Source organism: Coregonus clupeaformis, chromosome 8 (assembly GCF_020615455.1).
Source record: "Coregonus clupeaformis isolate EN_2021a chromosome 8, ASM2061545v1, whole genome shotgun sequence".
Classification (NCBI taxonomy): Eukaryota; Metazoa; Chordata; class Actinopteri; order Salmoniformes; family Salmonidae; genus Coregonus; species Coregonus clupeaformis.
In genome coordinates this window covers 3533617-3551601 of record NC_059199.1, presented here as the reverse complement: position 1 = coordinate 3551601, position 17985 = coordinate 3533617, and positions in this window count along the sequence as shown.

Here is a 17985-nt window from a genome sequence, read left to right as displayed (position 1 = left end):
GGTGGGCAAATGTACAAAATCAGCAGGTGATCAAATACTTTTTTCCCTCACTGTATATGAATAGCACATTCGTTGCCCACACAGAAATGGTCTAAAATAGAGCCAATAACATGGTGAATGTGGAAACAACCAACTAAAACAACCAACTGAAACAACCAACTAAAACAACCAACTAAAACAACCAACTAAAACAACCAACTAAAACAACCAACTAAAACAACCAACTAAATGCCCAAGGAAGGGTTATTATGGCCCTGCTATGTTGCTGATGCATCTGCGATTCTGCATCTCTTTGCCCATGTGCATCTTGGGACATCATTTACACAAACAAATCTAGAGGCAGCAGCATCAGAGAAGCGCACTAATGGGTCATCCTTGTTTTGCCCACGCAGGTCAAATCGATAGGACTCTCTCGCTTTCAGCCTTGGTCTAATGTAATGCCAAAGTGTCTGAAATGTCTCCTAATTTACTGCGTTGGAGCACTTAGAGATGGAGATGAGAGAACGCCTCAGGTTTCTGCTGACTTGATCTTGGCTCTTTTCATCCCCAAATATATCATAACAGAAGATAGAAAAACAACGCCATGATCAAAGGACACAAATGTGCTTTTAGGAAGAGCGCCAGTTAACTTCTCTTTGTGTTTGCAACCTGTTTGCTGTTTCTGGGTTTTTTCTCTCAGTTTGTTTGCCATTTCAAAGCATTTTTTCACTACAGATCACATTTAAAGTGTGTTTCGACTCCCGAGTGCTTGCAAGTGAGTGCGTCTGTTTGCAGCTATTTGTGTATGGAAGTGCCATAGTGCATACCGTACGTACTGGTAAATGTACATATGTTTCTCTCCACCCCCCCCACCCCATAGCACTACACAGTCTCTGTTCTCAGTTACATTACACGTTTCCTGTTTTCCTTCAAGGGGGTCCTATGCTACATGTCTGCTTCATATCCCAGCTGCGACCTTCTGGGGGGGTCCAGGAGGAGTTGTCTCACCGTACAACAAGACATCATTTCCCCCTCCTGTCAATGGCCTCTGTTTGACATCATCACACAGAGCAAGCACTCAGGATCCATGGTATTATTAGTCTCCCAGGGATAGGCTTGTTCATTCAATGTTCCCTTCAACATTGTTCTGTACTGCATCCCCTTCAGTGGTAGAAGACAAAAGAGAGTTTGGAGCTTGTGGAGGCTGCTGAGGGGAGGACGGCTCATAGCAATCGAAGCTCCACCACAACGCATAATATTTTACAAAGAACTGCAGCAGAAGCGAACTCCTACAATAAGTTGAGTTTCCCCGGGAAGCTGTGAAGCGCTAGGAAAGCTGTGAAGCGCTAGGGAAGCTGTGAAGCGCTGGGGAAGCTGTGAAGCACTGGGGAAGCTGTGAAGCGCTGCGGAAGCTGTGAAGCGCTAGGGAAGCTGTGAAGCGCTAGGGAAGCTGTGAAGCGCTGGGGAAGCTGTGAAGCGCTGGGGAAGCTGTGAAGCGCTAGGGAAGCTGTGAAGCGCTGGGGAAGCTGTGAAGCGCTGGGGAAGCTGTGAAGCGCTGGGGAAGCTGTGAAGCCAGCTGTGGATTATTGAATGATTGTGTTTATGAGACGGGTATTAAAGAATGTGAAACAATGTTGTGTATGTTAACTATTGCCTGATTGTGTTCATGAGTCTAAAACGTGTGTGGCTACAAATATTGTATATACATTCCTTGATATTGGAGAATATTGTAGCCTAGGCCTATATAAATTAGTTCATATTTAATGGAAGAAACAGAATATATGGAACGGTATCAAACACATGGAAACCTTGAGTTTGATACATTCCGTGCACTCCATTCCAGCCATTATCATGAGCCATCCTCCCCTCAGCAGCCTCCACTAGTTTGGAGGGAGAGGTGTGTTAATCTGGTCTGTGAAGGTGTATATCCTGCCTACAAGGCTGTGAAACCTGCAGGATCTGTGGGTGGAGAGGTGTGTGTGTGTATTTTAGAACTGTGCTCCCACAGGTCAAGGAGGCTGGTATTAATAGATTCGAAGATGGCTGTTGTTGTTATTGTGTGTGAGTGTCTATGTGTGTTTAGCTTTTCTTACTGAGGAAACCTGATCATGTATTCAATACAAGCCTATGGAGAAGTGAGACAGACTGTTTTAGCAGAAGCCAACCAGAAATGAAATGCAAAACATTTGCAACCCAACAGGGATCAGCAAGTTGCTTCACAATAACTCCATAACAAAGGGCAGAGAGGCCCCATCTAAAGCTACCAGGCACTGGAGAAAGGTGCTGCAGCTGTACTTTCAGCGGGGACTGCAGAGTTCAATCCCGCTCCACTCACAAATCCCAAGGCTTAATCTCTCCACCGGGCGAGGTGTTTGTTTGAGGATCGCCCTCACCGCTGGCGCTCAGCTCGACTCGCCGTCCTTCGCGCGCCCTTCAAAGAAACACTGGCTGAGCTTCACTCAGGATTCCTTTCTTTAAAACTCTCTCACTCTCGCAAGCCCCTTCTTCCTCCTTCTCACCTTCTTCCTCTTCTTCCTCCTTATCAACTTCTTCCTCTTCTTCCTCCTTCTTATCTTCTTCCTCTTCTTCCTCCTTCTTACCTTCTTCCTCCTTCTCAACTTATTCCACTTCTTCCTCCTTCTAACCTTCTTCCTCTTCTTCCTCCATCTCACCTTCTTCCTCCTTCTCACCTTCTCACCTTCTTCCTCCTTCTCAACTTCTTCCTCTTCTTCCTCCTTCTCACCTTCTTCCTCCATCTCACCTTATTCCTCCTTCTCACCTTCTTCCTCTCCTTCCTCCTTCTCACCTTCTTCCTCCATCTCACCTTCTTCCTCCATCTCATCTTCTTCCTCCATCTCATCTTCTTCCTCCTTCTCAACTTCTTCCTCCTTCTCACCTTCTTCCTATTCTTCCTCTTCTTACCCTTTTTTCTAACCTTTGGTGCTTGGCTGTTAATTAAAGGCCCAGTGCAGTCAAAAACATGATTTTGCTGTGTTTTATATATATTTCCACAATATAATGTTGGAATAATACTGTGAAATTGTGAAAATGATGACAATGCCCTTTTAGTGTAATTTCAGCCTGATTTGGTGGGGTGGAGCTTTGGCCTTCCATGGTGACATCACCATGCAGTAAATTAGTTAATAGACCAATAAGAAAGAGTTTCAAACATCTCTGCCAATAACAGCTAATTTTCAGATTCCCCCTCCACTCAGACCATTCCCAGAAAGTCCTAGCTAAATTAATTATTGAGAACTTGCCCTTTGCTAAGAAGCTATTTATATTTATTTTTGACCATTTTAATTGAAAACAATCACAGTGAGGTACCCATAAATGATTTAATATTGATATAAAAACGTCTGCATTGGTGCAGGACTAATGTACATAGAGGAATTACTCAGCCACTGTGAAACGTCTGTCCTGTACGTCAACAAGGATAACACTTCACAGAACACTGGATGAGTTGGTGTGACGTCAATAACTACTCTGTGATGGAACTTTAATTTCCAAAAGGGACGTTTTAAATGTACTCATTCATCGTGTTATATTATGGAGCAGATGAGATGTGTGGTCTTTACCACTAACCGTGAACTGGAATTAAGGGACAGTGTCCAATCAGAACCAATCACATGCTTCTAAAGAGCAATAGTTTTTCCCATTACGAATACATTTGAAGGAATGCGACCTGACCTTTATTTTTTTTAAACCAAGAGATCATGCCCTTTGACATAAACACTTGTTGAAAAGTTTATCATCAAAAATGGTTCTAAATCACCACACCAATTCACACAGCTGTATGCATCTTAAGAGAGTAGGGCCCCTGAAATAAACAGAATGTCTTGAAAAGTTTATAGTTAAAAATGTTTCCAAACCCCGCACCAATTTCATAATGCTGTACATCGAATCACACAACATTATGGTCTGGTCCACTGAAACAAAAGATACAGGTGCGTACTAAATAGAGGTTTAGAGGTAAATATAGTTAAATCGAGGTATAGAGTTAAATAGAGGTGCACACTCCCTACCTCAATTTGAGCATGTTTATTTATTTTTTCAATCTTGTTTTGGTCGCGAATTATCTGGAACTATTCCTCCACAAATGTATGTCCCTTGCTGTTTCCTTGGTTACAAAGTACCCTCTCGGTTTTATGGGTATTATCTGTGACTTTATTACAAGCGCCGTGGACAAGTGTGGGCCGTTATAAATCTCACCGATGCTCTCAGCCAAGCCCAGGCTGGTGGGCGATGCTAGTTATCCTGTGAGAAATACCCCTGGCGCCTAACAAGCCATTTAAGCAGTGACAGTCCCTTTGGAATGAAAGTCCACTTTTGAAAGGGCATTCATGTCTTCATTCACGTTAGACGCATATAAAGGAAACTGCTGACAGTTTTGAAAATCATAAAATTGGAAAGTGAGGGGGGGGGAATATATATAGGAGATGTGGCTGTGGTGGACGTAAGTCCTCACAAATGAATCGCTCTCCTATTCAGCAGTTTCGGACCAAATGGAGTTTTAGACTTGGGGAATTTTCTTTTGGTCTTAAGCCTGGCTTCTATCCAGCTTGCAATAGCATTCTCTTTCAATGGGCTGTAGAATTGATGGAAATAATCCCAATCCTTTCATTTTCCATCCTTTCTTCATTGAGAATATCTACCCACATTCCCCCTGAGCCATTTAGTTGAAGTATTCATCAGATTCAATAAAGATACAATAACTTGCTGTTTTCTCCCTTGTCATTGACCATTACCTGCCATTAATCATTAATTGATATCAAACATATGGTCTATCCGTCTGATAACACGGGGGACGGTGTGCTAAGCTGACATATGGCATTGTTTTAAGATGGTCATACTATGGATCATTTAGCTATTTGATTTGAATTTTAGGACCCCTTTCGGTATAAAAATGAATATGTATAATGTCTGGACGGACATGGGGCTTTGATAAAATATTGATTTTGGCCTTTACTACTAAAGCCCATAGAAACGCACTGAATAACACTTTGAATAACACATTGAATAACACATTGAATAGCACATTGAATAACATATTGAATAACACATTCAGAAATGGCAAAAAGGACAGTCAAAAAAAAAAAAAAAAAAAAAGGTTTTTGTCCTAAATCTAGGAGATATAAAAATACTGAAAAATATTTTGAAATATTTTATTTCCCGTGACACTTAGGGCTAAACGGAGAACCCCATCGTGTTCGTAAGAGTCTCCCCTTTCCATAGAGTGCTCATAATAATTTGGACACTACATGCGTTTACATGAGAAGACCGATTTCTGGGATGTCTCATGGTCTGACAAACACCGCTCTAGCTCTGCCACCTTTCACCGCAGATGCGGAAGTGCGACACTGGCGGATGCAGTGGATTGAGACGCATCCAATGCATAAAAACTGATATCTGTAGTTTAAACTGACATATTTTGATGGGGATTTTTTGGTTATGTAACTTAGATTGACACACTGAGGAGGATGGTCCTCTCCTTCCTCCTCTGATGAGCCTCCACTGTTGGGAATATATTAAAAAGAGAGGGAACAAATTAAAAAGAGAGGAGAAAGGAAGGAGAAGCCAGAGATTGATTGAGCTGAGCTGTCAAGTGGAGCCGGGAAGCAAGAGGATTGGGAATGGTCGGATTTGAGAATATGCCAATAACGCATTTCAAAACAAACAAACAGCAGTATCAGATACAGGGAGCCACAGAAGAGGCATGGAGGGAAACATGTTTTAATTTTCAACATGCTTCAGATTTGAAGAAATGTTTGCTATCCGAGCCAAATAATCACTATGTGGAGCGAACATGATTTGTCTATCCTCATAAAATCTATGCTCGTGAGGTGGGATTCTGTTCATTCTCTGCACAGCTTTGTGAGAGTACGTATCGGGACTATGGAAATGAGCAGGCATTTGAGTAACCACAAATAACCCGCTTCTACAGTACATACCATTAGAATGTTCCAATCCAGACAGTTGCTATGAGAACGCCAGGTAATAGTATAGGAATGAATATGCATGAGTGACAGTGGAGGGGTGTATCAGGGTGCCTGTGGGGATGAGGCCAGGTTTGACAGTACATAGAAAGTATTCAGACCCCTTCACCTTTTCCACATTTTGTTCTGTTACAGCCTTATTCTAAAATTGATTAAATTATTTATTTTTTTCTCATCAATCTACACACAATACCCCATAATGACAAAGCAGGATGCACCTGAGCTCAACTTCGAGTCTCATAGCAAAGGGTCTGAATACTTATGTAGATAAGGTATTTCTGTTATTTTATTTTTTTATAAATGTGCAAATAAAAATCTAAACACCAGTTTTTGCTTTGTAATTATGGGGTATTGTGTGTAGATTGATGATGGGAGAAAAACAGTTTAATCCATTTTAGAATAAGGCTGTAACGTAACAAAATTTGGAAAAAGTGAAGGGGTCTGAATACTTTCCGACTGCACTGTATAGCAGTAGTAAGGAGCTATCCTGCTGGAGGTATCAATTATCCCTTCACTTGAGGGGCTGATGCAGGGAGAGGGAGATGAGACCTGTCTCTATCCCAGAAATAAGTGAGGAGGGAGCAGAGTGGGAAGACTTGGAAGGAATACAGTCCTATGAACAAAGAAGATCAAGTTAGAATAGTTTGATTTCTTGTTCTAGACCTTATGCCTTCACTTACCTTCCGCCGTCTGTACCCCGCATGTCAAACTTGCTGTTTTTTTTCTTCTTCTTCCACTTTTTCAGTTTTTCGGTGATCCCACTAACTTTTCTGTTATTTGTCTCGCAGCAAATCTGTCAAGACCAGTGCTCACTGAAGCAGAGTGGTGCCTGAACGATTGGAGAACCTTTTCTCACGCAACACCAGCATTATTTATGCTTGGTTAGAATCTTGACATATGATTATACAATCAATGTTTTCTCCCTTTAAACTTCACGACTTCCTCTATCATCATCAGGATCTTTTGGATAATACATTATTTAAAGATGAATGATATTGCTGTCAACAAGCTGAGGTTAAAAAGTTTTAAATTACTTTTGCGCTGTATGTTTAATGGGACTGCCAGGGTTTACAATTGCTCCAATAACCTTTGTTCTAGGCCTTAGAATAACACATACGGCTATTAGCGTATATTATCTCCTCATCCGGATTCACATGTAAATTACATCTGGAAAGGGTTAGCTGTGAAAACCGATCAGGATGGGTGAAAGATGGCCCTTACATTATCCCTTGGGAAAACAATGGTGACATTACCTATGCACACACCTGAGTTGTATTGACATTCATCCAATAGGACAAACGCCATTCTAGATGACACGCTCACAATGATAGCTTGTGAGAGAAGGTAGAGTAAGGTTCAGTGATGACTAATATGATTTGTGGAACGTATACAAACTTGAAGGAGACATGGAGTAAAATTATTATTCCATTTCCATTCAAATTATTTGACTGTGATTGTCACCAATGTGATGTAGACAGAGGGAATAGAATAATATTGACATGGAACTCAGGTTTCATTCAAAGCATATTATGAATTTGCTTGGTATTGGATATGACTTGAGTGAGCTGTTTCAAAGTGGAGTGGTATTGGATATGACTTGAGTGAGCTGTTTCAAAGTGGAGTGGTATTGGATATGACTTGAGTGAGCTGTTTCAAAGTGGAGTGGTATTGGATATGACTTGAGTGAGCTGTTTCAAAGTGGAGCGGTATTGGATATGACTTGAGTGAGCTGTTTCAAAGTGGAGTGGTATTGGATATGACTTGAAAGCTGAAACCTGCGAATCTAGAGAGGAAATTAATTTTCTTCTTCTACATTTCATTCTGTTGGATTCATCTTTGGCGCTGTCATCATTTCCTTTTATCCTTGGACCTCAGAAACAGAAGAAGATGATTTGATGATGTATTTCCCTATTCCCTCCTTTTCTAACTTGGATGCAGATTCACGTTGTACATATCTTGGTAGGCCCTGATATGAAGATCAAATGTAGCCGTCATGTTTTACTTGAATACTGTGTCATTTATTTATTTATTACAATACATTGATACAACATATTTAACATAAGAACTCTTTAGGTGCAGGGCCAAACTTCATCGAATAGCTTCCCATTCAGCCAACATGTCATTGTCACTGTTAGATGTATGTGCTGGTATTAGATGATCGCCAACGCAACTCATTTTTGGCTTCGATTTCATCTTCAGATCAAACACAAGCCCATCAGTACATTGGGCCAAAGCGCATTGGGCAATCTAAAAACCAGCGCCATTGGGGGATGAAGGGCGTTTATTAGGGTGATTCACTCCACTTTACTGACACGGACAGAGTTTCTAAGTCCTCCTCACACCCACGCTACCCAGCTGTATCAATCTCATAATCGTCTCTGAGTCACTGTTGACGCATACAACACGAGAGCCCCATGTCCGTCCAGACAAAACTAGGAGAAAGGGAGTCCATTCAACGTCTTCTGATTTTCATTCAAAGCATTCATATAATGCCTTGAATGAAATCTGAGTTTCGTATCAATATTTTTTTATTCTCTTTGTCTGTGTCACATTGGTGACAATCACAGACAAATAATTTGAATGGAAATTGAATGGCAATTTTACCCCAGTCTCCATGTCTCCTTCAAGTTTGTATACGTTCCACAAATCATATTTGTTATCATAATCACTGAACCTTACTCTACCTTCTCTCACAAGCTATCATTGTGAGTGTTTCATCTAGCATGGCATTGTCATATTTGGTGAATATGTAAATCCAACACACGGGGTGTTGAAACCATTTCCTAGAGACGGATTAGGACGTCATCTGTATCTAACGTCAACAAAATAAGGTACCAGAGAGAATGGTCCTTTTACATTTCCCCAGGCGTTCCGATTTTGTTTTCATATGATTCCAACCACCAAATCCAGATCAGACAGTTATCCCGATAGGAGTCAACATGCGTGCGTTACATTTAGAATGTCTCAAGTCCAAACTTTATCAATGACAGACAGACTAGCGCAGGCGACGTCAGGCGGCGGTAAACATCATTTAGAATTATCTCTCCTTCTCTCTCTCTCCAGTTCTTGAAGGCTGGTGCAAAACAAAACAAATCAGATGTCTTTCAATGTCTTATTTCCCTCCACAATTCTCTGTTTTTCCACCATGTTGTAGCCTACACTGACAGGCCTGTAGGGAAGTCATTTTGTAAAGGGGAAGACTCAGGCGTATCTGTCTGAACGTATTTTTTGAAGTCGCAGGTAAGAGCAACATTACGAGGGCTCCTGCTGTTGCTAGCCGAGGGGGGGAATCCCCTGTGGCACCTTGGTGCAGCGGCCTTGTCAGTAGTTTGTTTGCATAGAGTATAACCTCAGGGGCTGACTTGTTGTCTGCTCTGCTCAGAGAATCAGCAGCTCATCACTGTTCGTCAACTACATGGGGCTTACTGGCTGCCAACCAAGATGCAGTAGTGTAACTGTCCGTAAGAGTAAAGAAATGCATATAGTAATGGAGACGGCATGAGATTGAGGAAATGTTAGTGGCTGCTTCAAGGAAACCACTTTAAGGCTTATCTATCGTAAGTAACTTAGGTGATATACACCTAAAGTTACTGGTGCATAACATTTATGACACATGACCGATGCCCTGTTACATGACCAGGTAACACTGTGGAGTGGAAACATTCATATATTATTCCCCTAATGAGCAAAAACCTTAATTATATGCAGTTATGTAGGTTCATTGCTACCTCTATCCCGTTAATTCATGTCCCTAATTTCACCATACGAAAAGAACAAAGTATTTTTGATGGATAACTTGTAACACCATGGTTGTGTTCTGTGGTTACTGATAAGGTCAGACCATTAGAAAAAAAATTAACATGAAAGTAAATACTTTCCTTTAAAATGTAAATATACTTTCATATCAATGAAGGTTGTACCTTGTAGTTAAAAAGTGCTGAAAGGAACAACAGATATGTGATGCAAATTAGCTCAGAAAGCTGTCGGGTTGAGCTTCTTGGCAAATCAGTCGAAAAAAAACTAAATCCAAACTTTTATCTTCCTGCTCACAAATTACTGAGCTATGAGAGAGAGGGACGATAAAATGATTATGAGCATTGCCAGATAACCATTGGCTCAATTTAAAAGCAACCCATTCCCAATGGTTTCTTCTGACATTACAGGAGGTGTGGCAAGGTTTCCATTTAATCAAGACCTTAATTTGCTTCATATTTTACATTTATGGTTCCCGAAACTGCAAAAACCGAAGGAATGTAAAAGAGATTAGGATTAAATCAGTAGAGATCTCTCTGGTACTGCACCAGTGGAGTTATCACAAATATGTCTCCTTTTCGAAGTGTGAGGCAGTGATTTATAATAAATCATAATTGATTGTATTACATACAGTTGAAGTCAGAAGTTTACATATACTTAGGTTGGAGTCATTAAAACTTGTTTTTCAACAACTCCACAAATTTCTTGTTAACAAACTATAGTTTTGGCAAGTCGGTTAGGACATCTACTTTGTGCATGAAACAAGTAATTTTTCCAACAATTGTTTACAGACAGATTAGTTCACTTATAATTCACTGTATCACAAATCCAGTGGGTCAGAAGTTTACACACACTAAGTTGACTGTGCCTTTAAACAGCTTGGAAAATTCCAGAAAATGATGTCATGGCTTTAGAAGCTTCTGATAGGCTAATTGACATCATTTGAGTCAATTGGAGGTGTACCTGTGGATGTATTTCAAGGCCTACCTTCAAACTCAGTGCCTCTTTGCTTGACATCATGGGAAAATCAAAAGAAATCAGCCAAGACCTCAGAAAAAAAATTGTAGACGTCCACATGTCTGGTTCATCCTTGGGAGCAATTTCCAAAATGCTGAAGGTACCACGTTCATCTGTACAAACAATAGTACGCAAGTATAAACACCATGGGACCACGCAGCCGTCATTCCTCTCTATATCCACAGTAAAACTGTGGATATAGAAATGCCGCTCAGCAAGGAAGAAACACTGCTCCAAAACCGCCATAACAAAGCCAGACTACGGTTTGCAACTGCACATGGGGACAAAGATTGTACTTTTTGGAGAAATGTCCACTGGTCTGATGAAACAAAAATTGAACTGTTTGGCCATAATGACCATCGTTATGTTTGGAAGGAAAAGGGGATAGCTTGCAAGCCTAAGAACACCATTCCAACCGAGAAGCACGGGGTGGCAGCATCATGCTGTGGGGGTGCTTTGCTGCAGGAGGGACTGGTGCACTTCACAAAATCGATGGCATCATGAGGAAGGAAAATTATACATTTACATTTACATTTTGGTCATTTAGCAGACGCTCTTATCCAGAGCGACTTACAGGAGCAATTAGGGTTAAGTGCCTTGCTCAAGGGCACATTTACGTCATTTAGCAGACGCTCTAGTCCAGAGCGACTCACAAATTGATGCATTCACCCTATAGCCAGTGGGATAACCACTTTACAATTTTTTTGGGGGGGGTAGAAGGATTACTTTATCCTATCCCAGGTATTCCTTAAAGAGGTGGGGTTTCAAATGTCTCCGGAAGGTGGTGAGTGACTCCGCTGTCCTGGCGTCGTGAGGGAGCTTGTTCCACCATTGGGGTGCCAGAGCAGCGAACAGTTTTGACTGGGCTGAGCGGGAACTATGTGGATATATTGAAGCAACATCTCAAGACATCAGTCAGGAAGTTAAAGTTTGGTCGCAATTGGTCTTCCAAATGGACAATGACCCCAAGCGTACTTCCAAAGTTGTGGCAAAATGGCGTAAGGACAACAAAGTCAAGGTATTGGAGTGGCCATCACAAAGCCCTGACCTCAATCCTATAGAACATTTGTGGGCAGAACTGAAAAAACGTGTGCGAGCAAGGAGACATACAAACCTGACTCAGTTACACCAGCTCTGTCAGGAGGAATGGGCCAAAATGCACTTATTGTGTGGAAGCTTGTGGAAGGCTACCTGAAACGTTTGACCCAAGTTAAACAATTTAAAGGCAATGCTACCAAATACTAATTTAGTGTATGTAAACTTCTGACCCACTGGGAATGTGATGAAAGAAATAAAAGCTTAAGTAAATAATTCCCTCTACAATTATTCTGACATTTCACATTCTTAAAATAAAGTGGTGATCCTAACTGACCTAAGACAGGACATTTTTACTAGGATTAAATGTCAGGAATTGTGAAAAACTGAGTTTAAATGTATTTGGCTAAGGTGTATGTAAACTTCCATCTTCAACTGTAACTGCTGTGTCTGGTTGGCGTCAGAAGACTGTCACCCCTATTTACATGTTTTCAGACTGTTAGGATTCAATCTCTGCCATCTAATACCAAGGATTGCAGTGTAGAGTTGTGGGCAGGGCCGGACTGAGACTAGAAATCGGCCCTGGCATTTTTAACACACCGGCAAAAAAAATTCCCTTGAGGCCCTTACACTGGCCCATTTTTTCTTTGAGGCCCCCATTAATAGCCAGATAATTATAATTTTGCGCCAAACAACTAACAAGTTGGACAGGCCCACTAGGCTAAAAATGGACCAGCCCAGCTGGCATTTTCCCAAAATGCCAGCTGGGCAGTCCGTCCCTGGTTGTGGGACTGCTTATTGCTAAGGGCTGATTCATTGACTTTTTGGCAGGAAAAAGAGTTCACCCTATGACATTCACATTTGCATTAACTTTTGTGCAGTTTTGAATTTAGTTGGTTATTTCCATCTAGCTATAGTTCAATAAATGAATCCAGCCAATCCATATGAGTCCATTGAAGTGTTTTGAAGCATACTCAAAACACAGACCCTACAGACAAAGGGAATCACATCATAAGAATGTCTAATGTCCCACCTCTTGATCCGTTTTCTTCAAGGCGTTTCGAGACGAAGGCAACAGGGGACTTCCCTGTTGCACAGTAACACTGCTGTAGCCTACCTCGTTCTTCCAGAGTAGAAGCCAGGTTCTGCGTGATTGTTCCTCGGCTGCCAGCTCTGGTGGTCCCTAGGGGAGCCTCACTGTGTGACCGTCTCAAATCGCTACAAACACATGCAGGGGCCCCACGGGACGCCAGCCGCCAAGAGCCCCGCAGGGCTGGAAGAAACACCCGCTTCCTGGTTTCCTGTGGCTGCAAAACAAAAATGTGACGAGTAAAACGATGGTGAAGACACTCACGCTAGCATGTTGCTGTTTGGTAATTACATTTTTTTTCTTATGTTGCCTGGACGTTTTAATTAAATCTGACAGGAAGAAAAGTAAGTGCAGTTTTGTAGAATAAGTGTAGTTTTGTAAAATAAGTGTAGTTTCGTAAAATATGTGTAGTTTGTAACATCTGTGTAGTTTGTAAATTCAGTGCAGTTCGTAAAATATGTGTAGTTTGTAAAATCATGGTAGTTTGTAAAATCAGCGTAGTTTGTAAAATAAGTGTAGTGGTGAAAAATAAATTGCTAGTGATGATTGACTTTATGCACTCACAATGTTTATTTCTGGATATATGTCATATTTGAGGGAGTGTTCAGTAGAAGAACAAAGAACATATTTCACTGTGGAGCGTCTGAATCCATACAGTTCCGTGCTGTTTTAGAGAACATTGTCCTTCGGGGGTTAATTATCTTCAGTAGGCATATTCCTACATTAAAGTGTCCCCATTTTAACCTGCATCATCCTCAGTAGATAATAGTACACCGTTTCTACGGCTGAGTTATTTTGACTTTGGGTGTCTAACCTATAGATCACCTGTCTGATCTCTGCGGTGTTGCATTTGTATATTGACAGTGAAGGAGACTGGTTGAACAAATACCAGAAAATACATAAAACATTTATAAAAAAAAATAAAAAAAAGATGATGAGTGAGAAAAAAGATGAATACAAAACATGTATTTGTAACAAATGTTTTGTATTTGAACAGAGCGAAGATATGTGTGTTATAAATGTGTATGTGTGTCAATCCCTGGTGCTGAGACCTTTGAGAAGACAATAATATATTTAATAGAGGTGTAGTTCAATTTGTACTCATCCCACTGGGTAGAGATGGTTATTATGAATTCAATCTTTATGGAAGGGAATTAAAGATACATTTTTTATCGTTTGATATCTCATTATGGGTTATCTAGTATCGCAGGAACTGGGTAAAATGAACAAAGTAGTTGATTGAACAGCTAGCTAAGCTGCGACTCTCACAATCACTTCATTTCACTGTGATACAGACCAAGTTTGGGGTAATTACTTAAAACGTCAACTTTTTCCCCTTACTGAAGACGGGCACTCTTCTCTGCACTTCATATCCCCCTTGATAATTCTATGGGAAATGTATATCATTTAAATATTGTACTGCGGCAGCGGTAATTAATTTGCGCTGCTGTTCAATGGAAGATAGTTCAGTGACTCCATTGTGTGAACAGGGTACTGTGTGAACTGTCGGAACTGCCGGCGTATTTCTGAATCTGACACATCATGTATCTCTCCACAAGGGGGGTTTCTCAGGGTGAAAGACACCATATTCTTCCACACATCCTTACTTCATCCACTTGAGATAATCACTGATGTGATTAAAAAGTGAAAGTGCTATACCCATCCCTTTGATTTAACCAACCCCACAGATCATGCAAAAACATATATATTTTTTAAAAGATTGGACAGGATCAGAGATGTATGTATATAGCTACATCATGTACTGCACTCTGGTCCTCATCGACCTTAGTAGGAAGTGTATCATAGACATAGTTGCAGCCAAAAGATGCCAATGAGAAGCCTGGCTGTGTTTCCCTAACACAACCATGTGAATACAGGAAGACGTTGGTGAGGTTTTTACTTTCACCGAGAGCACACTGACATACACTACACTGTAAAATGGTGGTTTATTTAATTGAGTTTCTACAATAAATTGCATTCTATCTTTAATTTGAGTTTCTTATCGAAATGAATGAAATAATAGCCATTATTTCATTCATACTGCCTCCACGAAACAAATTGCCGTATGGCTGGAAAGTGTAAGCAACACACTGACAGATAAGCAAAATCATTCAAAGAGGTGATAGAGGAGTCGAACAATAATAATAATAATAATTTAAAAAAGCATGGATAAAAGCCTTGGAAACTGTCAAGAAGAAAGAAAGAAAACATATGACAGCAGGCAAAAAATATGAAAGGACATCTTTACAAAGGCTCAAACAATATATATATATATATATATATATGCTTTCAAAAGCTGTGCCAGAAAGCCTGCAATACATATAGAGCGATAGAGAGTGAAAACAATAACATCCGTTCATAGCGGACATTAAGCATTGGTGGTGCAAAAACTTTTGTGCAGCAATTTTTTTTTTTTTTTATAACCGAATCTGCAGCAAACACTTTTTCATAAGTACTATTCTTTTCCTCAATGATTCTAAGGCTCTATGACTAATCCGTTATCAGAAATGTGTCACTGTGAGCAGATCTCACTAACTCTAAATACTTTTTGTCACCACGTACATAGGCATATTTAGTGCATAGTCTGTGTTCTATTGTTACTTCATTTTGAACCTTATCATCCAGAGATAATTGGGGTTGTGCTCTTTTGTTAGTGGGAACTTGTCCTTGCATTATGAAAACAAAACTTCCCGTGACCTTGGGCAGACATACAACGTTACATTGTCACTGCTTGTGACGTACAGTTATACTCTATGTCCAACGTCCATGAAGCAAGACAGACAAAGAGACTGAGGGTCAAGAAACCAGTGATCCATGTTGATGGTTCTGTTATATAAGTCTGTTGAAACTTAATACGGCCAAAGTGACAGAAATTATTAAGAGGCCCACCTCCTCTTATTTCCTCATCCGAGGCTCAGTTTATGACAGGATCTCAGGCCAAGACAAGTCACTCTCCAACCCTTACAGGCTTTTCATGGAGCGCCGCTGACGAGAAGGGACGTGGCTAATTAGACAGTGTCACCCAAAATGACATGCTAATCACGTGCATGGAGTAATTACTCCAGTTTTAAATATTTATTTCTACATCTCAGTGTGACACGATAGCTCCTCAGTGTGACACGATAGCTCTTGAAATCAAAATGAGGCTCTTTAAATACATTTGGAGCTTGTTCGCTTGAAGGGGGAGAGGAAGGACGCTGGTGGAGGGAAAAGGGAGGAGGGGAGGAGGGGAGGAGGGGACTGCCTCAGTCTTCCACTGTCAGGCCCTCAGGCATCCTAATCTGGAAAGTGGCACAGTTTTTTTATACCGAGTTCTTCTCTCATCATCTTCAGTGCAAAAAATTGAGGAAGTGTTTGGTGCTTTTACTATGGCGTTCTAGTGGGTCTGACACTTATCTGTTCCCACACCTTACTCACAGGCTTTGGATGAGATCTCTTTCCATGCTAAGACCAACTGAGCTGGTTACATGTGAAATGAAAAATTACTATTATTAAACAGTGAGTAAGCCCGAAAACATGGTGCTTGGGCATAAGGTTTGGAGCGTGATTCATTTTCACAGAATGTGAGCTTGGCAAATTGAATCACCACTTAGGTATTTCAGTTATTAGGTATTTCAGTTTTCGACTGGCACTGCTTAGGGCATCCCTTTTTTTTTACGGTGGGGCCTAAACTCCAGGGGGAATCCATTTTGTTTTATCGTTCTGCTGAATGCTGCCTGTGAATCACCAGACTTGTTGATTAGATTCTAAAACGTATTATTTAGTTCTATTGTACGGGCAGTCTGGCCACTGGAACTGCACAAAAGTTGTCCTTACACATACAATGGTACAAACATTGCTGAGAGAGAAAGGGGGAGAGAGAGAGAGAGAGAAAGGGGCAGAGAGAGAGAGAAAGGGGGAGAGAAAGAGAGAGAGAGAAAGAAAGGGAGAGAGAGAGAAAGAAAGGGAGAGAGAAAGAGAGAAAGAGAGAAAGGGAGAGAGAGAGAGAGAGAGAGAGAGAGAGAGAGAGAGAGAGAGAGAGAGAGAGAGAGAGAGAGAGAGAGAGAGAGAGAGAGAGAGAGAGAGAGAGAGAGAGAGAGAGAGAGAGAGAGAGAGAGAGAGAGAGAGAGAGAGAGAAAGAAAGGGCGAGAGAGAGAAATGGAGAGGGAGAGAGACAGAGAGAGAAATAGAGAGGGAGAGAGAGAGAGAGAGAGAAAGGGAGAGAGAGAGAGAGAAAGGGAGAGAGAGAGAGAGAAATGGAGAGGGAGAGAGACAGAGAGAGAAATAGAGAGGGAAAGAGAGAGAGAGAGAGAAAGGGAGAGAGAGAGAGAGAGAGAGAGAGAGAGAGAGAGGTAATCTATTCCCCAACGATTGCATACTGTTGTCAATAATGACCTTCCAGCTCTGCAGCTAGGCACTGCCTGATTTTAAATGTATTTCCAAATTTCTCCACACTTTCAGAGATAAACTATCTGAAGGTGCTCATGCTTTGTTTTGGGTCCAAAGATGAAACAACGAGAAAAACGAGCAGTAGATGCTGCTAATGGGAGGACGGCTCATAATAATGGCTGGAACGGAGCAAATGGAATGGCATCAAACCACTTATTTGATATATTTGATACCTTTCCACTGATTCCGCTCCAGCCATTACCACCAGCCCGTCCTCCCCAATTAAGGTGCCACCAACCTCCTGTGCCTTACAGCACAATTAACATTTACCCATTATGGAATTACAGAGGTGAACAACCGTGGCAACCACTAAGGACATGGATGATGAGTGCTAGCCAAGCTGTTGTAGTTGGTCGGGTAGGGCATGGGTAGGTTATGGATCCATTCATAAAAACAGTTTTAGCATCGTTAGCCACCATAGCTCTGGTGTGTCCTGCTTTGGACACCTGCTCAGTCTGAGCAGTGCCATCAACATCTCCCTGTGGGGACTCATTAGCACGGACGCATTTGTGACATTACCTGAGAGATAGTTTAGGAAGAATATAATAGAACATGAATATACTGGCACAGCTCTTTAGCTGTGTCAAACATTGGGACTTTTGGGACATGGTGGATGGAGAATTATGCTAAAATATGGAACATTTTTCATTGAGGAGTGTGGTGTGGTGTGTTGCTGGGGTTCTGGGC